Source organism: Pantherophis guttatus, chromosome 5 (assembly GCF_059756535.1).
Source record: "Pantherophis guttatus breed Tessera chromosome 5, ASM5975653v1, whole genome shotgun sequence".
In the NCBI taxonomy this organism is placed as follows: domain Eukaryota; kingdom Metazoa; phylum Chordata; class Lepidosauria; order Squamata; family Colubridae; genus Pantherophis; species Pantherophis guttatus.
The window spans coordinates 48,016,977-48,035,659 of NC_142067.1; positions in this window are offsets into that span (position 1 = coordinate 48,016,977).

Genomic DNA, 18,683 nt, shown 5'->3' on the forward strand with positions numbered 1-18,683 from the left:
ACTCTTGACCCTGAGTCACAATGAGACATTTGTGGCAATTGTGTGTTATTCTTCTTAGATAATTTCATCTTTGCAGCATAAATTCTTTGCAGAGCTTATGTGGCATTCCTTTGTGAAACTTCCAAACTTAATCTGTTTAGGATGAAACCCTTTTCTTCATACTATATATATTAATCAAATTCATCACATACAGTACTCAAAAAAATCCTAATCAGAATATTGTGCAAATGAAGACAGTACTTTTTTCACTGATTTGTAAGATATTTTAATATAGAACATTAAAATAAATATTTTGTTTCCCTTCTTTCAAATATTCTTGTCCTTCAATCAAGTAGGTGACTGCATTTCTGATTTATAGTCCAATAAATTGTTTGGTCTTTCTGTGATATGAGCTCCTTGTTGTTTAGATGATCCGTACATTGGTCTCCTTCTTCCAGAGGGAGAACGTTTTTCTTTTTTTTTCAGTCTGTTTTTCTAATGAAAGATGTGTATGTGGGTGTATGTATATATATGAACTATGACTGTATAAAGATCTTGATTTACGTAGGAACAACCTGGCTGAGAGAAAAATACACATAAAGACCTACGAAAAGAGAATAAAATAAATATTTGATCTTTACAGGGAGGAGACATGAGATGAAGGTGTGGCTAACTGAAGAAGACAAACTAGTCAGAAATAGATCTATCTTAGTCTCCCTTAAGTCTCACAACAGAGAGCAAAATGCTGGTTTGATGTCTGATAAAGCCTAGAAACTAGTGAATGAGATTTCACTGAACTATGGCTGTATAAAGGTTTTGATTTACGTAGGAAAAACCTGGCTGAGAGAAAAATACACATAAAGACCTACGAAAAGAGAATTATATATATAGACCTACGAAAAGATATATATACACACACACACACACATATATACATATGAGGTTTTCGCGGGTGTTTGTATGTAGGTCTTTGGTTATTCGGGTTTTCTCCCGCGTAAAATTGGAAGTGCCAAGAAAAATTGGAAGTGCAGGAGAAAACCCGAATAACCAAAGACCTACATACATACATACATATATACATACATACATACATACATGTCTTCTTATGTTTTCGTGGGTGTGTGTATGTAAAAAGTTAAAATCTCTGGTGTTTTCCCGCGTCATTATAAGTTTGTTAGTTAAAATGTTTAAAATCCTGGCTAAGATCCCAGCTCAGAATCCTCTAAATTCCCAAACAAAAACCTTTTTAAGGTCTTTCAAAAACTCTGGCTGAAATCCTAACCAACACTTTAAAGGTTAGGCAACGTTTCGACAAGTCATAAGATGAGGGTGTGGCTAACTGATGAAGACAAATAAGTCAGAAATAGATCTATTTTAGTTTCTCTTAACTATTACAACAGACAGCAAAATGCTGGTGAATGTCTGATAAAGCCTAGAAAATAGTGAATTGGGATTTCACTGAACTATGGATATAGAAACAGCTTGATTTACATAGGAAAAACCCTGGCTGAAACAATAATGCACATATAGACCTACGAAAAAAGAACAGAATAAGTATTTGACCGTTACAGGGAGGAGTCATAAGATGAGGGTGTGGCTAACTGATGAAGACAAATAAGCCAGAAATAGATCTATTTTAGTTTCTCTTAAGTCTTACAACAGACAGCAAAATGCTGGTGAATGTCTGATAAAGCCTAGAAAATAATGAATTGGGATTTCACTGAACTATGGCTATAGAAACAGCTTGATTTATGTAGGAAAAACCCTGGCTGAAACAATAATGCATATGTGTGTGTGTGTGTGTGTGTGTGTGTGTGTGTGTGTGTGTGTATTTCACAGGTACAGGTATGCAAGTCTTGGTGTATTTGGATCTTTTCCCATGTAAGATTGAGAGTATCTTGGTGATGTTTCGACGAAGTCTCACTCGTCATCTTCAGGCTGGTGTCTTTGGCTTCGTTCTTGTGCGAGTAAAGCGTGATCGGAGAACCTATACATGGAACACTTTGAAACCAACACTTTAGATAAATCTGAACACAAACCCAAACTCTGGCTCAGATATGTAGATGATACTTTCATAATTTGGCCACACAGAAAGAAAAAAACTGGACAAATTCCTCACACATCTCAACAACCTACAGCCCAAAATACAATTTACTATGGAAATAGAAGCTAACAACCAACTCCCCTTTCTGGACGTCCTAGTCTACAGAAAACCCAACGGCTCCCTAGGACACACCATCTACCAGAAAAAAACACACACAAACCGCTACTTAAATGCTCAATCACATCACCACCCTGAACAGATCAACTCCATAGCCAAGACTATCATCTCCAGAACCAAACGACTAGCTAACAAAGACCACCTGAAAACTGAATTACATACTCTCACAAATGTATTAATCTCTAACAGATTCCAAAGAAACACAATTACCAGCCTAATCCAAAGGGAGACACCCCCCCAAGAACCGAGACACAGAACAGGACAATGGCATCGCCCTCCTCCCTTACATCAAAGATAAAATCAGCAAAATTCTCCACAAACACAACATCAAGACAACCTTCTGCCCTGACCAAAAAATAGCCAACATCTTAAGAAACCCCAAAGACAAGATTCAGCTAGAAAACCAAGGAGTCTATGAAATACCATGCAAAATCTCCCCAGCCACATACATTGGACAAACCAATAGGAGAATAAATGTAAGCATCGCAGAACACAAAAACGCAGTCAGAAAAGAAGAAAAAACTTCCTCCCTTTTCCAGCACCTTAAAACAAAGGACATGAAATTGATTTTGAAGGAACCAAAGTAAGCTCCAAAACTGAACACTTCAACAAGAGAATAATTATGGAAGCCATCGAAATAGAGAAACACCCCCATAACATGAATAAATGTGACGATACCTCCCGCCTACCAAACATCTGGAAACTAGCCCTAGTCAACAAATAAGCCCCAGTCACAAACATTGACACAAGACCCAGGACAACACATGACGCCACCACCAATCATCCTCACCAGATTCAAACCCAATCCCATCCCATAGACGAAATGCAACCACCGTCCAGGGGCTGGACCACAGCGGCACTGCCAGCTGCTGCGCCCCCCTCCGATCCCCACACAAAGCAAACTAACACATGCCATGAACACATGACAAGACCTCAGACTCGGAGCCAAACCAAAGCCCGGGATGTTGCATCACAGCCATCTGCTCAAGATAATACATCACAGAACTCAGGATGTTACAACACTAAAGCTCAGATGTTACAACACAGCCAACTACCCAGGATGTTGCAGCACAGGACTCAGGATGTCACAACACTAGAGCTCAGGATGCTACCACACAACCACCCAGGTCATTACAACACAAAAGAATAATGGGTACACAGCTAGGACTTTGTCCACACAGGATGTTACGAAACAGCCGACTAATCTGCAAACATCAACTCCATCTACAAATCAAGATGTAACAACACAGCCAACCAACCCACTTACAACAACAAAGCCAGCACACCACACTTCTCCACCAGTATTTAGAGAGACGGCATCTCCGATCACGCTTTGCTCGCATAAGCATGAAGCCGAAGACACCAGCCTGAAGATAACGAGTGAGACCTCATCGAAACATCACCAAGATACTCTCAATCTTACACAGGAAAAGACCCGAATACGCCAAGACTTGCATATATGTAAATGTAAATGTACATGTAAATGTAAATGTAAATGTATATGTATGGAAGGGACAGAAATTGATTTTATTTTTTTACATTTATATTTCTTTACATTTTTATATTTATGTTTCTAGGAAAATATAGAGATGAATTGTAAGAAATGCAAATGGAAACAATAACGGTCCTACGCAGCAGACACGACAAGAAACTTGATAGGTGCTACAGGTATTGACTTTTCAAGACTTTTGGTATAAAAATGAATATTAAATACCTGATGTGAGCATAAATTAAGCAAATGCTGCTAAAAAAAATTTCAGTATTTTAAAAAATGAAACAAAATATAGTTTGTTTACAAGAAATATACTAGAAAAAACAATATGGAATGTTTGATCTGCAAAAAATTAAGTGAAAAATTTACTTCAGGAGTAAAAAAAAAATAAGGATTTTTGTATCTAAATCCCCAATTAAAACCAGAACTGATATTGACTGATGATTATGGCAACTATCTATGGCTTGAAGCTAGTCTCCATGAGACAAACTTTGATAATAATGACAATTTATGCTCCAAACAGAGAAAAAGTAAATAGTTTAGAAAGTCTTTTGGATAAATTAATGGACTTACCATATGAATATTGGTGTTTAATAGGAAACTAGATTGGGGTAGTTTGTACACAAAAAGAGACTTCTGGGAAAGAAATTAAAACAACACATGGTAAGATAGAAAGTTTTTTTTTAATATGGTCAATCTAGATGCATGGAGGTATAAAAATGGTCATGCAAAAAAAAAATGTTTTTCAGAAAGACCTAGATCAGTGATGGCTAACCAGTGATGGCTAACCGAGTGCTGAAAACACACTTGCACACCCATAATGCAATGTGCATGCAATCCCCGTGTGTCCTGCCCCCACGTGTGCATGCATGACCCCCCTGCATTCGCCCCATGCATGCATACGTGTCTCCTGCATACGCCCCGCATATGCATGGCAGAGACCTGAAAACCAACTGGCCGGCGGGAGGTGCAGCAGAGCTGACCTGGGACAATGGCTTGCATGCCCACAGAGAGGGCTCTGCGTACCACCTGTGGCACGCATCCCATAGATTCACTATCACAGACCTCGATGTTTCTCAAGAATTGATATATTTTGAATATCCAAGAATTTGGCTACTAGCGTACATAACATCAAGATACCGCCAAAGACTTTTTAAGAATAAAACCCAGTGACTTTAGCATTTAAAAGAGAATCTAGCTCCTTCAGATGGAAGTTTAATGAAACATTATTACAGAAAGAAACAGTATGGGAGGCTGCAAAATAGGTTGAAAGAAATTTTTTGACAGACATAAAGATGGTTTGAGATGCAAGTAAAAGCTTTTATGAGACATTTTATGCAATATAATAGCAAACTCAAAAAATAAGAGAAAATTCAAGCAATTTTAGATGAGATAAAAAAATGAAAGATTAAAGAAATCCACAGAAAAGAAAATTATTTAACATCAATGCAATTACCCATGTTAGTAGCAATAGAAATTATAGTAAACATGAATTACTTGAAACAAACAAAGAAAAATTGGATGTGCAAAGAAGCCAAGGAAATTTTTGGCATATGAATTAAGGAATGAAAAAGAGACAAAAATCAAGAAGAAAGCTAAATTCGGGAAGACTGTAATTCTATTTAGGCTTTATTTAAACTAAAAACAAGTAACCATATGAGCAATAGGGAGCAGCTTCCTCCACAAGTTGAATCATATGATGTGTAAAAAACAGACAACTGCATTGTGCAGCCCCCCCATACATACAGATATATATATGATCACAAACCCTCCACTGATATTGCATGGAAGACAATGATTTCTAGGCATGAAGGCCTATTAAGTATACCAGTGATGGCTAACCTTTTTGACATCTCGTGCCAAAAGCGTGGGTCGCGTGGGGGGATCGTGTGTGCGCATGTCCACATCCATAATTCAATGTGCCCTGCCCCCCCCACATGCATGCATAACCCCCCTGCACTCCCTCCGCTTTTGGCACGTGATGGGCCAGTGGGCCCGGTAGGCCTGTTATTCACCCTCCCCATGCTCCAGAGCCTTTCTAGGAGCCTGGGGAAGGCAAAAAAGGCCTTCCCCACCCTCCCGGAGGCCCTCCAGAGGCCAGAAACAGCCCGTTTCCCAACTTCTGGTGGGCCCAGAAGGCCCAAAAATCAGTTGGCTGGTGCGTGCGTGCACTCCGGAGGTGAGCTAGAGCAATACTCGCGTGCCCACCGATATGGCTCCACATGCCACCTGTGGCATGCTTGCCATAGGTTTGCCATCATGGAAGTATACAATCCATTCTGACCTTGTGGACTTTAAACTTTAAATTGACATGACTGAGATAATTTATAGAGAAAGCTACTGTTTGTTGCTTGGATGGCAATTTTTACTAGTTTTAAATGTAATTGAATAAGGCTTGCTTGGACTCATAAAAGCCATTTTTAAGTTAAGAATAAGAGATAAGCTCTCTGAGGTCCCATTCAATCATTATTAAATGTAATACAACTCACTTGTGAGCAGTGATAACCAGTAGTGCCATGTTTAATTTGTGCCTTTTATGCAGGAGTGAAATACTACCAGTTCAGACCGGTTCGGCCGAACTGGTAATGATGGTGGCGGGTGGTTTGGAGAACCGGTAGCGATGGCAGCGCGAGGCTCCACCCAGCTGCCCGGTCGTCATTACTTCCTGGTTTAACCAGGAAGTTACCTGTTTTTTACCGTCTGTGCATGCACAGAAAGGTTTGCGCATGTGCAGAGGGCCCACATGTGCATATGATGCGTGCATGCAAGGGGAGCAAGCACACATGCGCGGCATGTGCACTTCCAAACTGGTAGGGAAGGTAAGTAGATTTCACCCCTGCTCTTATGTCAGTTAAAGCCAAGGAATTTGTGTGTTCAGTACAGATGCCGCCTTTGGCTTTCCCTTGAGTCTGATATCACATTGAAATGATATTTGGCAGAAGGTTGTCAAATTGCAGGCATGATTTATGTATTTCAGCTACATTTCAGTTGAAGACTAAAGCAAAAGAATGCAGAACGTAGAGCAAATAAATCACCTAGGAGCTCATATCAAGAGTAGGGAACAAGGGTTGTATTCAGCTTCTTATATATTGGGGTGAGTTAGATATGGGGACACAGACCTTTAACAGAGAGGTCTATCCCAACTTCTATTTCATATATTTTCTCCAGGCAAGAAGCAGTAAGGAGAGAAGACTTCAAAACTTCCTTTGCACTTTGCAAGCCTGACTTTGTTTTGGCTTTGTATGACTTTGTATCCCGACCCTCTTCTTTTAAAGGCAAAACACAGTTAGAACACAGACGTTCAGTAAATATCACATCTTTCTTTACCAAATATAATATTTTATACTCAAATTCTAAGAGCTAATGATTCTATCAGATTATTCATGAACTGGCAGAGACATGGTAGCAAGGTCAGCCAATGATAGGCATAGCAACTAAATCAGCCAATAGAAGCTGAGACAGACTGAAGCCAGGGCATTTCTTAGTCTGCAGCTTCTGAGTCTGTGCAGAGAAACAAAACTGAAACCAGTTTGGACTTGCATCTCTGCTGTACTGCTGCCTGTGTGTTTTGCTTGTAACTGATCTCTCTACTTGTTACCACATTGAAAGAACTCTGCTATTGGTATTGTAAAATTTAGTTCATCTGTTATTATGTATATAAAGAGAAGTTAATAAATCCTGCTGAATCAGTTATCTGTGTGGGCTTCTGGATTTGATTTTTGCAACAAACTCCGACAGATACCATATCCACATATTGATAAATATGTGCTGTGAGTACAGAGAGGGAAAGAGAGAGAGAGAGAAATTTTTTTACTGTTTTTTCTAAGAGAGTGAGTTTTATCAGAGTGTGTGTGATACATTTTGAGCTAGAAATATAAAGCAAATTATAAACTATAAGCACTTCCAGTACTTAAAACTATCTTTAATCTAAAAGATAAAAGAGCGTTTATAAACTCAGAAAGTGTTCCCTATCTTTTTCAAACAGAGTAAATACTTGAAGGATAAAGCATTTAGGTTTGTATTATCTTTTTCAATATTTTAGTGGAGATGTAAGGTAATGATGGCCTCTAATTTATTGCAGGAATTACTATGGATTGTTTGTTGCAATATTTTCAGGATCAGACTCAATAAAGATAATAGGAGTTAGAGCTTTAAATATATTTCTTTTTAATTATGATAGGCATTCTATATTCACTGAATATTCAAGGTAGAAGCAACGAGAATGGTGAGGGTGGCTCCTTATATATACAAGGGGTGGAGCTAGGAATGGGAGTGGTAAGTTATGAATACATTAAAGTCCAAAGAATAAGTTAACCTCTGATGTTCCATATATACATTATTTACACATTGGAGAATAAGGCATTTACATCTGACAAATCCCCCTCTAAATGCCGGTTCGTTACACAACACCAATTACATTCTGATTCAGGACAATATAATACATATAATTTAGAAGTTAAATATTTGTGTTGTTTAGAAGGTAAGGGTTTTGTTAATATGTCAGCTAATTGTTCAGAAGTATCGCAATGTATTGCTTTAATGAATCCGTCTTGAGACAGTTGTCTCACATGCTTAAACTTTATATCAATATGCCTGGACCTTTGTCCAATTGCATCGGATCTGGATATTTCAATGGCCGCTTTATTGTCTTCATGCATAATAAATGGTAAAGTGGGTTTCTTCCAAACATCAGTGATCAGATCATTGAACCATACAAGGTTATTTGCAGCCTTGGACAAACAAACATATTCCGCTTCTGTAGTAGAAGTGGCTACTAGTTCTTGTTTACCAGTATACCAGTAAACTGGACAATCATTCAATAGAAAAACATAACCAGAAGTACTCTTTCTGCATGATGTATCACCAGCCCAATCTGCATCAGCATAACAAGTAATTTTTGGTTCTCTGTCATTATTGGGTTCCAACATTAAACAAAAATCTAATGTACCCTTCAGATATCTTAGAATTCTTTTGACAGCTTCCCAATGATACAAGGTTGGTTTACTAACATATCTTGACAATAGATTGAGAGGTAATGCAATATCTGGCCTAGTCCAATTAGATATATAAAGGAGTGAACCTATAACTGATCTGTAAAATGTGTTGTCTTTAAACTCAGGGGAAGATTCATCAGTGTTTCTAAGAAAATCAGTTTGCATAGGGGTGTCACAGGTTTTGGCATTATTTAAGTTACATTTGTTTAGGAGTTCGATGATTTTATCTTTCTGTGTAAGTTTGAATCCCCTTTTAGTTTTGTTAATTTGCACACCAAGGTATTTATTCACTTTACCCAGAGATTTCAGTGAGAAGTGTTCATTTAACTTATTTACAAAGATTTCCCTGCTCTCTTTATGCTTTCCAATGTATAAAATATCGTCCACGTAAATTAATACAAATTCAATATGATCATTACTCTTTTTTACAAAGAAACAATTATCAGCAGTGGTGGCGTTGAAATCCATGGTCTTAAGTACTTTTACCAAGCAATCGTACCATCTTTTGCCGGATTGCTTTAATCCGTACAGACTCTTATTTAATAACCAAATTTCGTTCTTATTAGTGTATTGACTGTGTGGTGCTCTTACATATATTTCCTTATCTAATTTTGCATGTAAGTATGCGGTCTGTATGTCATATTGGAATACGTCCAGATTGAGTGCAGATGCTACTACAAGGGCTGTTTTGACACTCTCTGTTCTCACTGTGGGTGAATATGTATCAGTATAGTCTTCTGGATATTTTTGTGCATAGCCTTGTGCAACTAGTCTAGCCTTGTATAAGGTATTGCCTCCTTCTAAGTTCTTAATTTTATAAATCCACCTGGTACCTATAATTGTTTTATCCTTAGGTGCGATCGCAGGTGTGAATACATTTAATCCTTGTAAACTTTCCATCTCTTTTTCCATAGCTAGTTCCCATTTTTCTCTTTCTTCATGTGTAAGTTTCAATACTTCTTCATATGTATTAGGTGTTATTTGTTCTCCATTCATATGCATTATGTAATCTTTGTATTTATTTGGTATTTGGTTTCTATTGTTTCTAATAGTTCTTTCAGGCTTGCTATGGTTATCATGCAAATATCTAGCTTCCTTTTTTGTTAATGTGTCTGTCTTTATTTTATGCTGACTATTAGTCCAAGTTTTGGTTTTGTTCTTACTTTTGTTAATATTTTGATTTTCTGTTGTTCCTTCCTCGCAAGATATCGTATCTTTACATTTATTAGGAAATATTTCATTAAGGTGCAATTTTGACCAATTGGCCTGTTCATGGAACACAGCTGTTCTGGATACTATAAATTTGTTATTACTATCAATAAATCTGTACCCTTTGGTTCCAGTTTCGTATCCCATGAATCTTAATCTCCTGGATACGTTTTCTCCCTTTCTCCTCAATTGTTTAGGTATGTGTACGTCTGCAGTGACTCCAAATATGTGCATGTGTGATAATTTGGGTTTTCTATTGTACATCACCTCATATGGTGTCTTATTCACAATACTGGACCAGGTTCTATTTTGAGTGTAATTCGAATAATGTAATGCCTCTGACCAAAATTGTTTGCCTAAACCAGCATCCTCTAATGTGCACCTAATCATGGTTTGTAGTGTGGAATTTTTCCTCTCTGCAACTCCATTTTGAAATGCAGAAAAAGGATTGGACGTGAAATGTAACATTCCTCTATCCTTTAACCATTGGGAGAATTCTTTAGACATGAACTCACATCCCCTATCTGTCATAATTTGCTTTATTCTGATATTATGTTGTGTTTCTATACGTTTGTAGAATTCCTTAAATTTCTGAAATGTTTCATCCTTGTGCTTTAATGTGTAAACAAAACCATATCGGCTGTAGTCATCCACTATTGTTAGAAAGTAACGTTTTCTATAGGTAATTGAGGGACTTAATGGACCAACTAAGTCCATATGTACCAAATCAAAAATATTGTTAGTTGATCTGTTAGATTTTTTTGGTCTGGGACTGGTTTTTAGTTTGGTGGATTTACATACTGAGCATTCCAAATAATTTTCACAATTTTTTATTTTGACACCTTCTGCGTGTTCAGTCATTTTTTGTACTACAGGAAAGCTTGCATGTCCTAACTTCCTGTGTAAGATGTGAGCACACTCATCATGAATTGGTTTACCTATTTTTGGTTTCTTTTCCTTGTATGTATTTTTGTGATCATGAGTTATTCTACACTCATCATTGTCACTGTTACTGACATTTTCATCATCTGCTTCAATACAATCTTCCATATTTGAATCAATGTTATGTAAACATCTTTCTTTAGTTATCAGATAGGGTAGACCTCCTTTTATCATTACAGTACCTACATTTGTTTTGTTCTTTTCTATAGTTGCTTTCCCTTTTGAGAAAACTATATTGATATCAGATTCTCTGCTTAATTTTATGGCACTTAGTATGTTGTGAGGTATTTCTGGGATTAATAATACCCCCTCTATTTTCCCTAGACCAGGCAAGGTCACATTTCCTTTGCCTAGTACTTGAACCTTTTCTTGATTAGCTACCTTTATCACAAACTTATCTTCTATAAATGAAGATAATATACTTTTGTTGTTGGTGGTGTGATTTGTTGCACCAGAATCAATAAGCCAATTGTTATTCTCATCCTGCTGTGTTCTGGTGCTGTCTTGTTTATTTAGCCCATTCAGTGACCCAGATTTCCTCTCTTTTGAATTTTCTCTACCCCCTCTACCTTCTTTGTAATTTGGTGGACTTCTATATTTGTGTCTATCTGTGGAAGATTGTCTGTAATTATATTTGCTCCTATATTCTGGCCTATGTCTCTCTCTTGAGACTTTGGGACAGTCTCTTCTACTATGTTCCCTGGATCCACAATTGTAGCATCTAAAGGCCTCATTATGTTTATCTTGAAAGACTACTTTCCTAAAAGGTTTGTGGTCTGTTTGGTTACTGGATCGATTTTTTCTTGAATTGTCTTCTGCTATCAATTTGTTAGATAGACTTTCTATGGATAAATATCCCAAATTAATGGTATCTAAGTGTGACATAAAGCTATCCCATGATGGATCAAGTGAATTGATAATAACACTTTTCATTGTTTGATCTGAAATCACTTCCCCCCTCAATTGTAGCTCAGCTCTTATTTTGTTTAGATTTATCAAATGCTCACTTATAGAAACCCCTGGTTTTACTCTAGAGGAAAAGAAATCCTTAGACATTCTTGTGGTTGTAGCTACGCTATCGCTGTGAAATAGATTAAACATGCATTGAATTATTTCTGATACAGTTAGGTTTGGTTTGATGCTATGATACATTGCAGGAGACACGCTAGATATTATTATGAAAAATGCTCTATGATGTAAACAATCTATTTTTAAAGTCCAAGGTCTTCTTGGAGGGCTAGTTATAAAGAATAGTAAATTTTCTTTCATGAAAATAACCTGAAGCTGTTGATACCACTCTTGTAAATTAATGCCATCAATTCTAAGTTTTGGGAAGTCACTGGGTAAGTTACCTACATTATTCTGTCCATTACTTACAACCTGGGGCAGTCCGTGATCTCTCAAGTGCAGGAAATTACAGAACGGCATTGGGATGCTTGCAATGAGTCTGCGCGGTTCTCTGGCCAGTTCAAGTCCTTCTGGGTCGTCTACGTAGTTTCGCACATGCGCGTTGCTCATTTCTTCTTTGGTGGCGTCGTGGAAGGTTCTCTCCCTTTCAGCTCTCTCGATCCGCTCCTCCTCAGATGAGTCGGTCTCTGGCTCGGTTTTTGGGGTTCTGGTGGTGGCGACGGTTCTTTTCTTCTTTTTGTGTGCGTTGGTATTCGATCTTGTCTGTGGTGTAGGGCGAAATCGGCATGGCTCTCTGGGCTCGGGCGTCGTCGCTTTCGAAATCAGGATGGGAGCGTGCAGGTCTTGAGTCGCCGGTTTGATTTCTTGCTTCTTCGTAGATGTCTTGGTAATTTTTAGTCTTGGCCCAAAAGCAGCAAAAAGTGTTTTCATTGCTGATTTTACTTGAGATTTTGTTAAATCGTCTTCACTTTCTGATTTTGGATCATCTGAAGAGTTTGAGACTTCTTTCTCACTTTCTTCGTCTGATAGTGTTTTTCGCGCCAGAAATTTTGAACTGAGCGTTTTGATTGGCTCTGCTCCATTCTCTTTTGAAGTTCGTTGAAACCAAGATGGCTGCCATTCAAAATTTCGCGCGGGATCACATCTTTTCTTTTTAACAACTATTTTCTCAGTAGTCATCTCACTTACGGTTTTTTGATCTTTGGGTTTTTCTTTAATGACGTTTTTCTCTCTCGCTGCTCCGCTGTTCTTCAGCATCTCCTGGAGGTCCGCGATGAGACTTTCATCATTCTTTTGGCTTTTTAGTATCTTTAATATCTCTGACCTGAGTTCGTTATTTTCTATTTCGATTTCTTTCTGGTCATTATTTTCACTCATTAGTTCTTCTTCTTCAGTGGTGTATTCTTCGGATTCTCTCGAAATCGCATTGGTGGATTCGTTGATCATCTCTTGATCAGTTTCTATTTCTTTGCTGTAGGCCCTGGTGTTGGGCCTATCTTTCTTGGACATTTTTAATTACTTATTGAGTCAATTAACCATCCTCTGCTACCAGATTGTTGCAATATTTTCAGGATCAGACTCAATAAAGATAATAGGAGTTAGAGCTTTAAATATATTTCTTTTTAATTATGATAGGCATTCTATATTCACTGAATATTCAAGGTAGAAGCAACGAGAATGGTGAGGGTGGCTCCTTATATATACAAGGGGTGGAGCTAGGAATGGGAGTGGTAAGTTATGAATACATTAAAGTCCAAAGAATAAGTTAACCTCTGATGTTCCATATATACATTATTTACACATTGGAGAATAAGGCATTTACATCTGACATTGTTTTTATTCACATTGTAATGACTGATTTCAATGAATCATTCCAATAACTTTGAATCATCATATTTGAAAGTTAATTTGTTCATAATCATTTTGGCACTATGTAGTAAGCTTGCAAACTATAATGGAGTGATTAGGTGGTATCACAGATTGGATCTTCCAATTTCATAATTCCATGGACTAATATAAAATACCTAGAAAAGGCTATCTTTTTTTAATTCTAGTCCAAAAGTTATGGTTCAATTCGACCCCTTCTATCAAACAAGCTTAAGTATGTGAAGGAACTGGATTCTTCAATTTCTCTCATTTATATCAATCTTCATCTCATTATGAAAACCTATTGAATTGCACAGGTGTAAGGATGTTTATTATTTGTCAGCAGTTAATAAATTTGGCAAATTGTGAAAAATAATGACTAAATAAATATGTATGCAGTAAATAAAGGCATATTTTCTCTGGCTATTTATAATATGTGACTCAAGTGTGTTTAATTTGTTGTTTAATTTTCTAATGCAAGCTGCAATTGTTAATTACCAAACAATAGAAAAAATACAACACAGAGATTTCATAAAAATAGCCTTCTATAAATACTGTCTATGTTAGTCTCACAATTTTTTACATATTTTCCATTGAACCATATTTTTGTAAAGAAAAGAAAACAGAATATGGAATAAATTCAGTTTTGTATTCTTTTTTGCTTTACTTTCCCTTGCCCATACACAATAAATGCCATAAATCATAACATTAAAACAAAAACAAATGTAAAAATGAATTGGGTTGGATTCCTTTATTTTGTGCTATTTTATTCTAATTTCTTTTGTGGTTCTATGCCTTTAATTTATTTTCTTACTGGCAAATAATTTAATACAGAATAGTGAAAATGTTAAATTCCAGGCTATTGGCAACCCCCTGCATATCTGTGTTTTCCCCCAAAGGAAAAATAAAATACAACAATCATAAAGGCCAACACACAGGATGGAAATAATATTAAAAGATTTGACTGATTTTCTTTGCATAGGATGATTTTGATAATTAAATTACAATATTTACAGGTTTGACAGGCTATTATTATACGGTTTGTGGTTATACCAGTGCCAGTCCTTTTAATGTGAATTTTAATTGAACGATGTGGACATAATCAATTCTATCTTTTTAACAATGCAATCAAGTGGCATGTTGAGAATGTAGTTGAATTTCTTTATGAATTAGAGGACCTTATTGCTGCGCTAAGTAAAAAACACTGAACAATTTTCCCCTGTTCCTAGTACTGCATCATGCTGTTCCATTATACTATCACTGAATTCCTACTGCTAAACTAAAAAAGAAAAAAACCCAATCCATTCACTTTTCTTCTTTATTTCCATGCTTTATTCTGATTTCATGTTATCTTACCATATTAAAGTCTCATCACATGCTACATATGCACACACACATGCACATATACATGTGTGTATATGTGCATGTTTGCATATATATTTGCATGTACATGCACTGTTCCTACGTGGAAGATAGATAGATATTTTTGATTTTTCAGTCTAGGCTGAAGTAAAGTAACTGATTAAAAGTCACCTATCTGCTTCCATGTCTAAGGAAGATCTATCACATGGATTCCCAGCCTTTATCCTGCTCCTTAACCTCTGAACCAAATTCACGCTCTCAGAGAAATAGAATGAGGCAAAAATATACACTACAAGATTGCAGTAATCACTCCCAGTGCTACTTCTGAAGGTGCTCCTGGTTGTCTCCACATGTGTGTGAATGTACAGCTACTTGACATTTTTTTCTCTATGGTTTAGTTCAGGGGCGAGTTTCAAAATCCGTTGCTACTGGTTCACTGGTGGGTGTGTGCGCCCTCGTGCGTGCCACTTCTGCACATGTGCAGAAGTGTCCAGGTGGGTGGCCGGAACCTCCCACTGCTACTACCAGTTTACCTGATCTGGGGCGAACCGGTAGCAACTCACCACTGGTTTAGTTCCATGAAAATTTTGGACACTTACAGTATTTCAGTTCTCGTACCTTAGACTTTTATTATATTTATGCTAGTAAAGGATAAACTAAATACAGAAAAGACTAAAAGACATGGAATGGGAGGAATTTTAATTTCTCTAGTTTTTAAGACTAAATAATATTTATATAAGTAATATTTAATAATTAAGACTAAGTAATATTAAGACTAAGTAATATTTATATTTCCACAATTATACTGTATGTTTTGAATTTTACTAATTTTTTTTCTCAACCCCTATTGTCTATTAATTTGGCAGTTTAGCTAACTGGAATAAACTTCAGGGACATATTGGCAGAGTAAAGTAATTCTGGTTATCAAGTGATTGAGGAAAAAACTATTTCAGTGAAAATATTATATATGAATACAAACTTGAAAAAAAATAGTAGGATATAATGGCTTGTCTCTGAATTCTCAATTTTCAGCAACCAGAAGTATTTCTATTAGCAGAATGGAACATTTCAAAGAAAATGCTGCTGAAAATGCAGGCATATGATCCATAATAATAATGTTCATAATATTGTGTTTTCAAAAATAAATGTACAGGACAGGAAAGTGGGCATAGGACACTTAAAATCTCTGTTCCAGGTTTAGTCATCATTATTATATGACTTTTCTTTGAGTATATTTGTATAGGACAAGTTTGAGATTTAGAATCCAGAATTTTATGTATGGAACAGAAAGATAAACATAAAACAGATATGGGTTGAAAAGTTGTTTTTAAAGTTTTTTTTCCTCAAGGATTGAAGCCATGCTGAATCTCTATGCAATGCACACCTCAATCATTAGAATATTAGAACCTCTTCTTCTGCTGGCCTGCTTCTTACTAAGTCTCTCAGATCTGTGGAGTTCAGCTGTATACTGATGGATCTTTATCACACATCTCTGGTTTAAACTGGGAAGCTGAACATCAGAATACGAGAAACTGTCAGTGAATACTAGCAAGGAGTCATGGGGCTTGATGGATTGACTTCTAACAGAGTAGACTGGTTAAGTCATCAACCTGGAAAGCAGGAGACTCTGTTCATCTCTGAGAAAAGCGATATTAGCTTCTTTTTTAAAAAAAATCTAATGATTGCTTTCTTTATACAGGTTGACATCCTGCTATTCTTCTAATGAGAAATTTAGTCTGTTTCATTTTTATCTACGTTTAGCATTTCTGTTTAGGATATATACCTTATCTGAGCCGTGGTGGTGCAGTGGTTGCAGGCTAGCTCTGCTCACTGACTCAAGGCTGACTTAGCCTTCCCTCCTTCCAAGGTCAGTAAATAAGGACCTAGATTGTTGGGAACAATATGCTGACCCTGTAAGGCAGTCAGAGAGTGCTACAAAGAACTACAGAGTGGTAGATAAGTCTAAATGCTATTGCTATTGCTCTCTTAGGAGCCAAGGTCTATAGTTGACCTTTGAGTTGTATGCTGTAGACCAGAGGTTTCAAACTCAAGTCATCTCCTTCACTAAACTGGGCATGGGTGTGGCCAGCATGTGATGGATCTGGCCTGTGGGCCAGGAGTTTGACAACCCTGCTGTAGACTAAACATCAAAAAGTGACTATGGCTAAAACAAAATCTAAGGTTAAATTAAAGTATGTACAATTAATATAGTTATATTAGTATAGCCATTAATTTAATAATTTGCCTCTTGTTTCTTATTAAAAAATTACATGTGCTGCAATTTTTGGACGGTCTTGAAAAGCCACCTCCATGTCTTTGGTGAATGTTTAATATCATATCCTGAAAATTACAGTATGAATGTAGCATAGCCATTGCATGTATCTATATTTTATTTAACTAATCATATTTGGTGCACATTAGGAGGGATAATAAGAGCAACCACATTGAGGAGATGTTGTAAATGGAACCATATTAACTAAATCTTTCATTAAATGTGTTCTGGAGGGGAAAAATGGCCATAAAAGAAATATGAAACAGCTTTGTAAGTTTTCAGTTAAGGCAAATAGAATGCAGTGACAAATAAACAGTGCTATTTATTGCAGATTAAAATGCTAATTATACTCAATCAAACCTAATGATGAAGCTAGAAGGGTAATAGTCTAAATTAAACCAATTAAATATATCCTAAAGGAAAAATGCTTCTTTTTAAATATCTACATACATAATTTAAGATATAGAAACAATGCAGAAACAAATGTAACCTTATTGCAAATTACAAGGAGAAATGTGATTTTGTGTATCTGTGTGCTTGTGTACACAAACAACAGAATGACTAAAGATATAGATAAAACCAAAGTCCAGATAAACTGAATTAATTCATACCCATGCATGAAGTGGTATGCATTAAATTTTGCAGAAAATAGAGTTGTGCTATCTTTTTGCCTCAACAAAATCAAAATCTGCCCTTTTAACTTCAAACTCAGACTAACGTGAGATTTATGACTCTCACTGATTAGCAGCAAGAAAAGAAAAGAAAAGAAAGAACTATAATTTTATTTTTAAAGGCCTAAAAGCATAGACAAAGTAAGCTGCTTTAAGGAAGAGCTAATATTAACCTGAATAATCCTTTTGAGGATTTTTTATTCATTTCCAGCTGCCTATTTTCTGATCTCCAACTGTCTCTAAAAGAGCTAGCAAGCAGTTAGAGTAAAACTGTGGTTTGGATTGTGCTGACTATTTCTTCTTGATGCATGAACTAATCTCTTTGCTCAGATTCAAGAGAATGGCTTACCCAACTTTGGTAGTGTCACCCAATGACAAAAGGAACCTATGGTAAATATGGTAAACTCTGGTAAATTATGTGGTGAATAAGTATTGTAACAGAAGCAGAGTGTGGAGTAAGATTATCAGAATTTGGTTATTATCCAAAAGGAATAATTGGCAATAAAGTAGACCTAATATTTATGGAAAGGTAAAGCAAAACAGCAACTTATACAGATAAAATATTGACCTCTCTAAAAACTGGAACATCGAAACATTTAGATTCAGTTTTAATCTTCAGAGGAAGTTCAGTTTTAAATTGGCTCTAGTCCAATTTGATTAACATCTTTGACAATTATAGAAATGAGTCCAAGCTTGTGCAATCTCAACCCATATATTTATATATTGGCACCTTTTCAAAGTCTTGCATTCCTAAAGCCAAATGTAG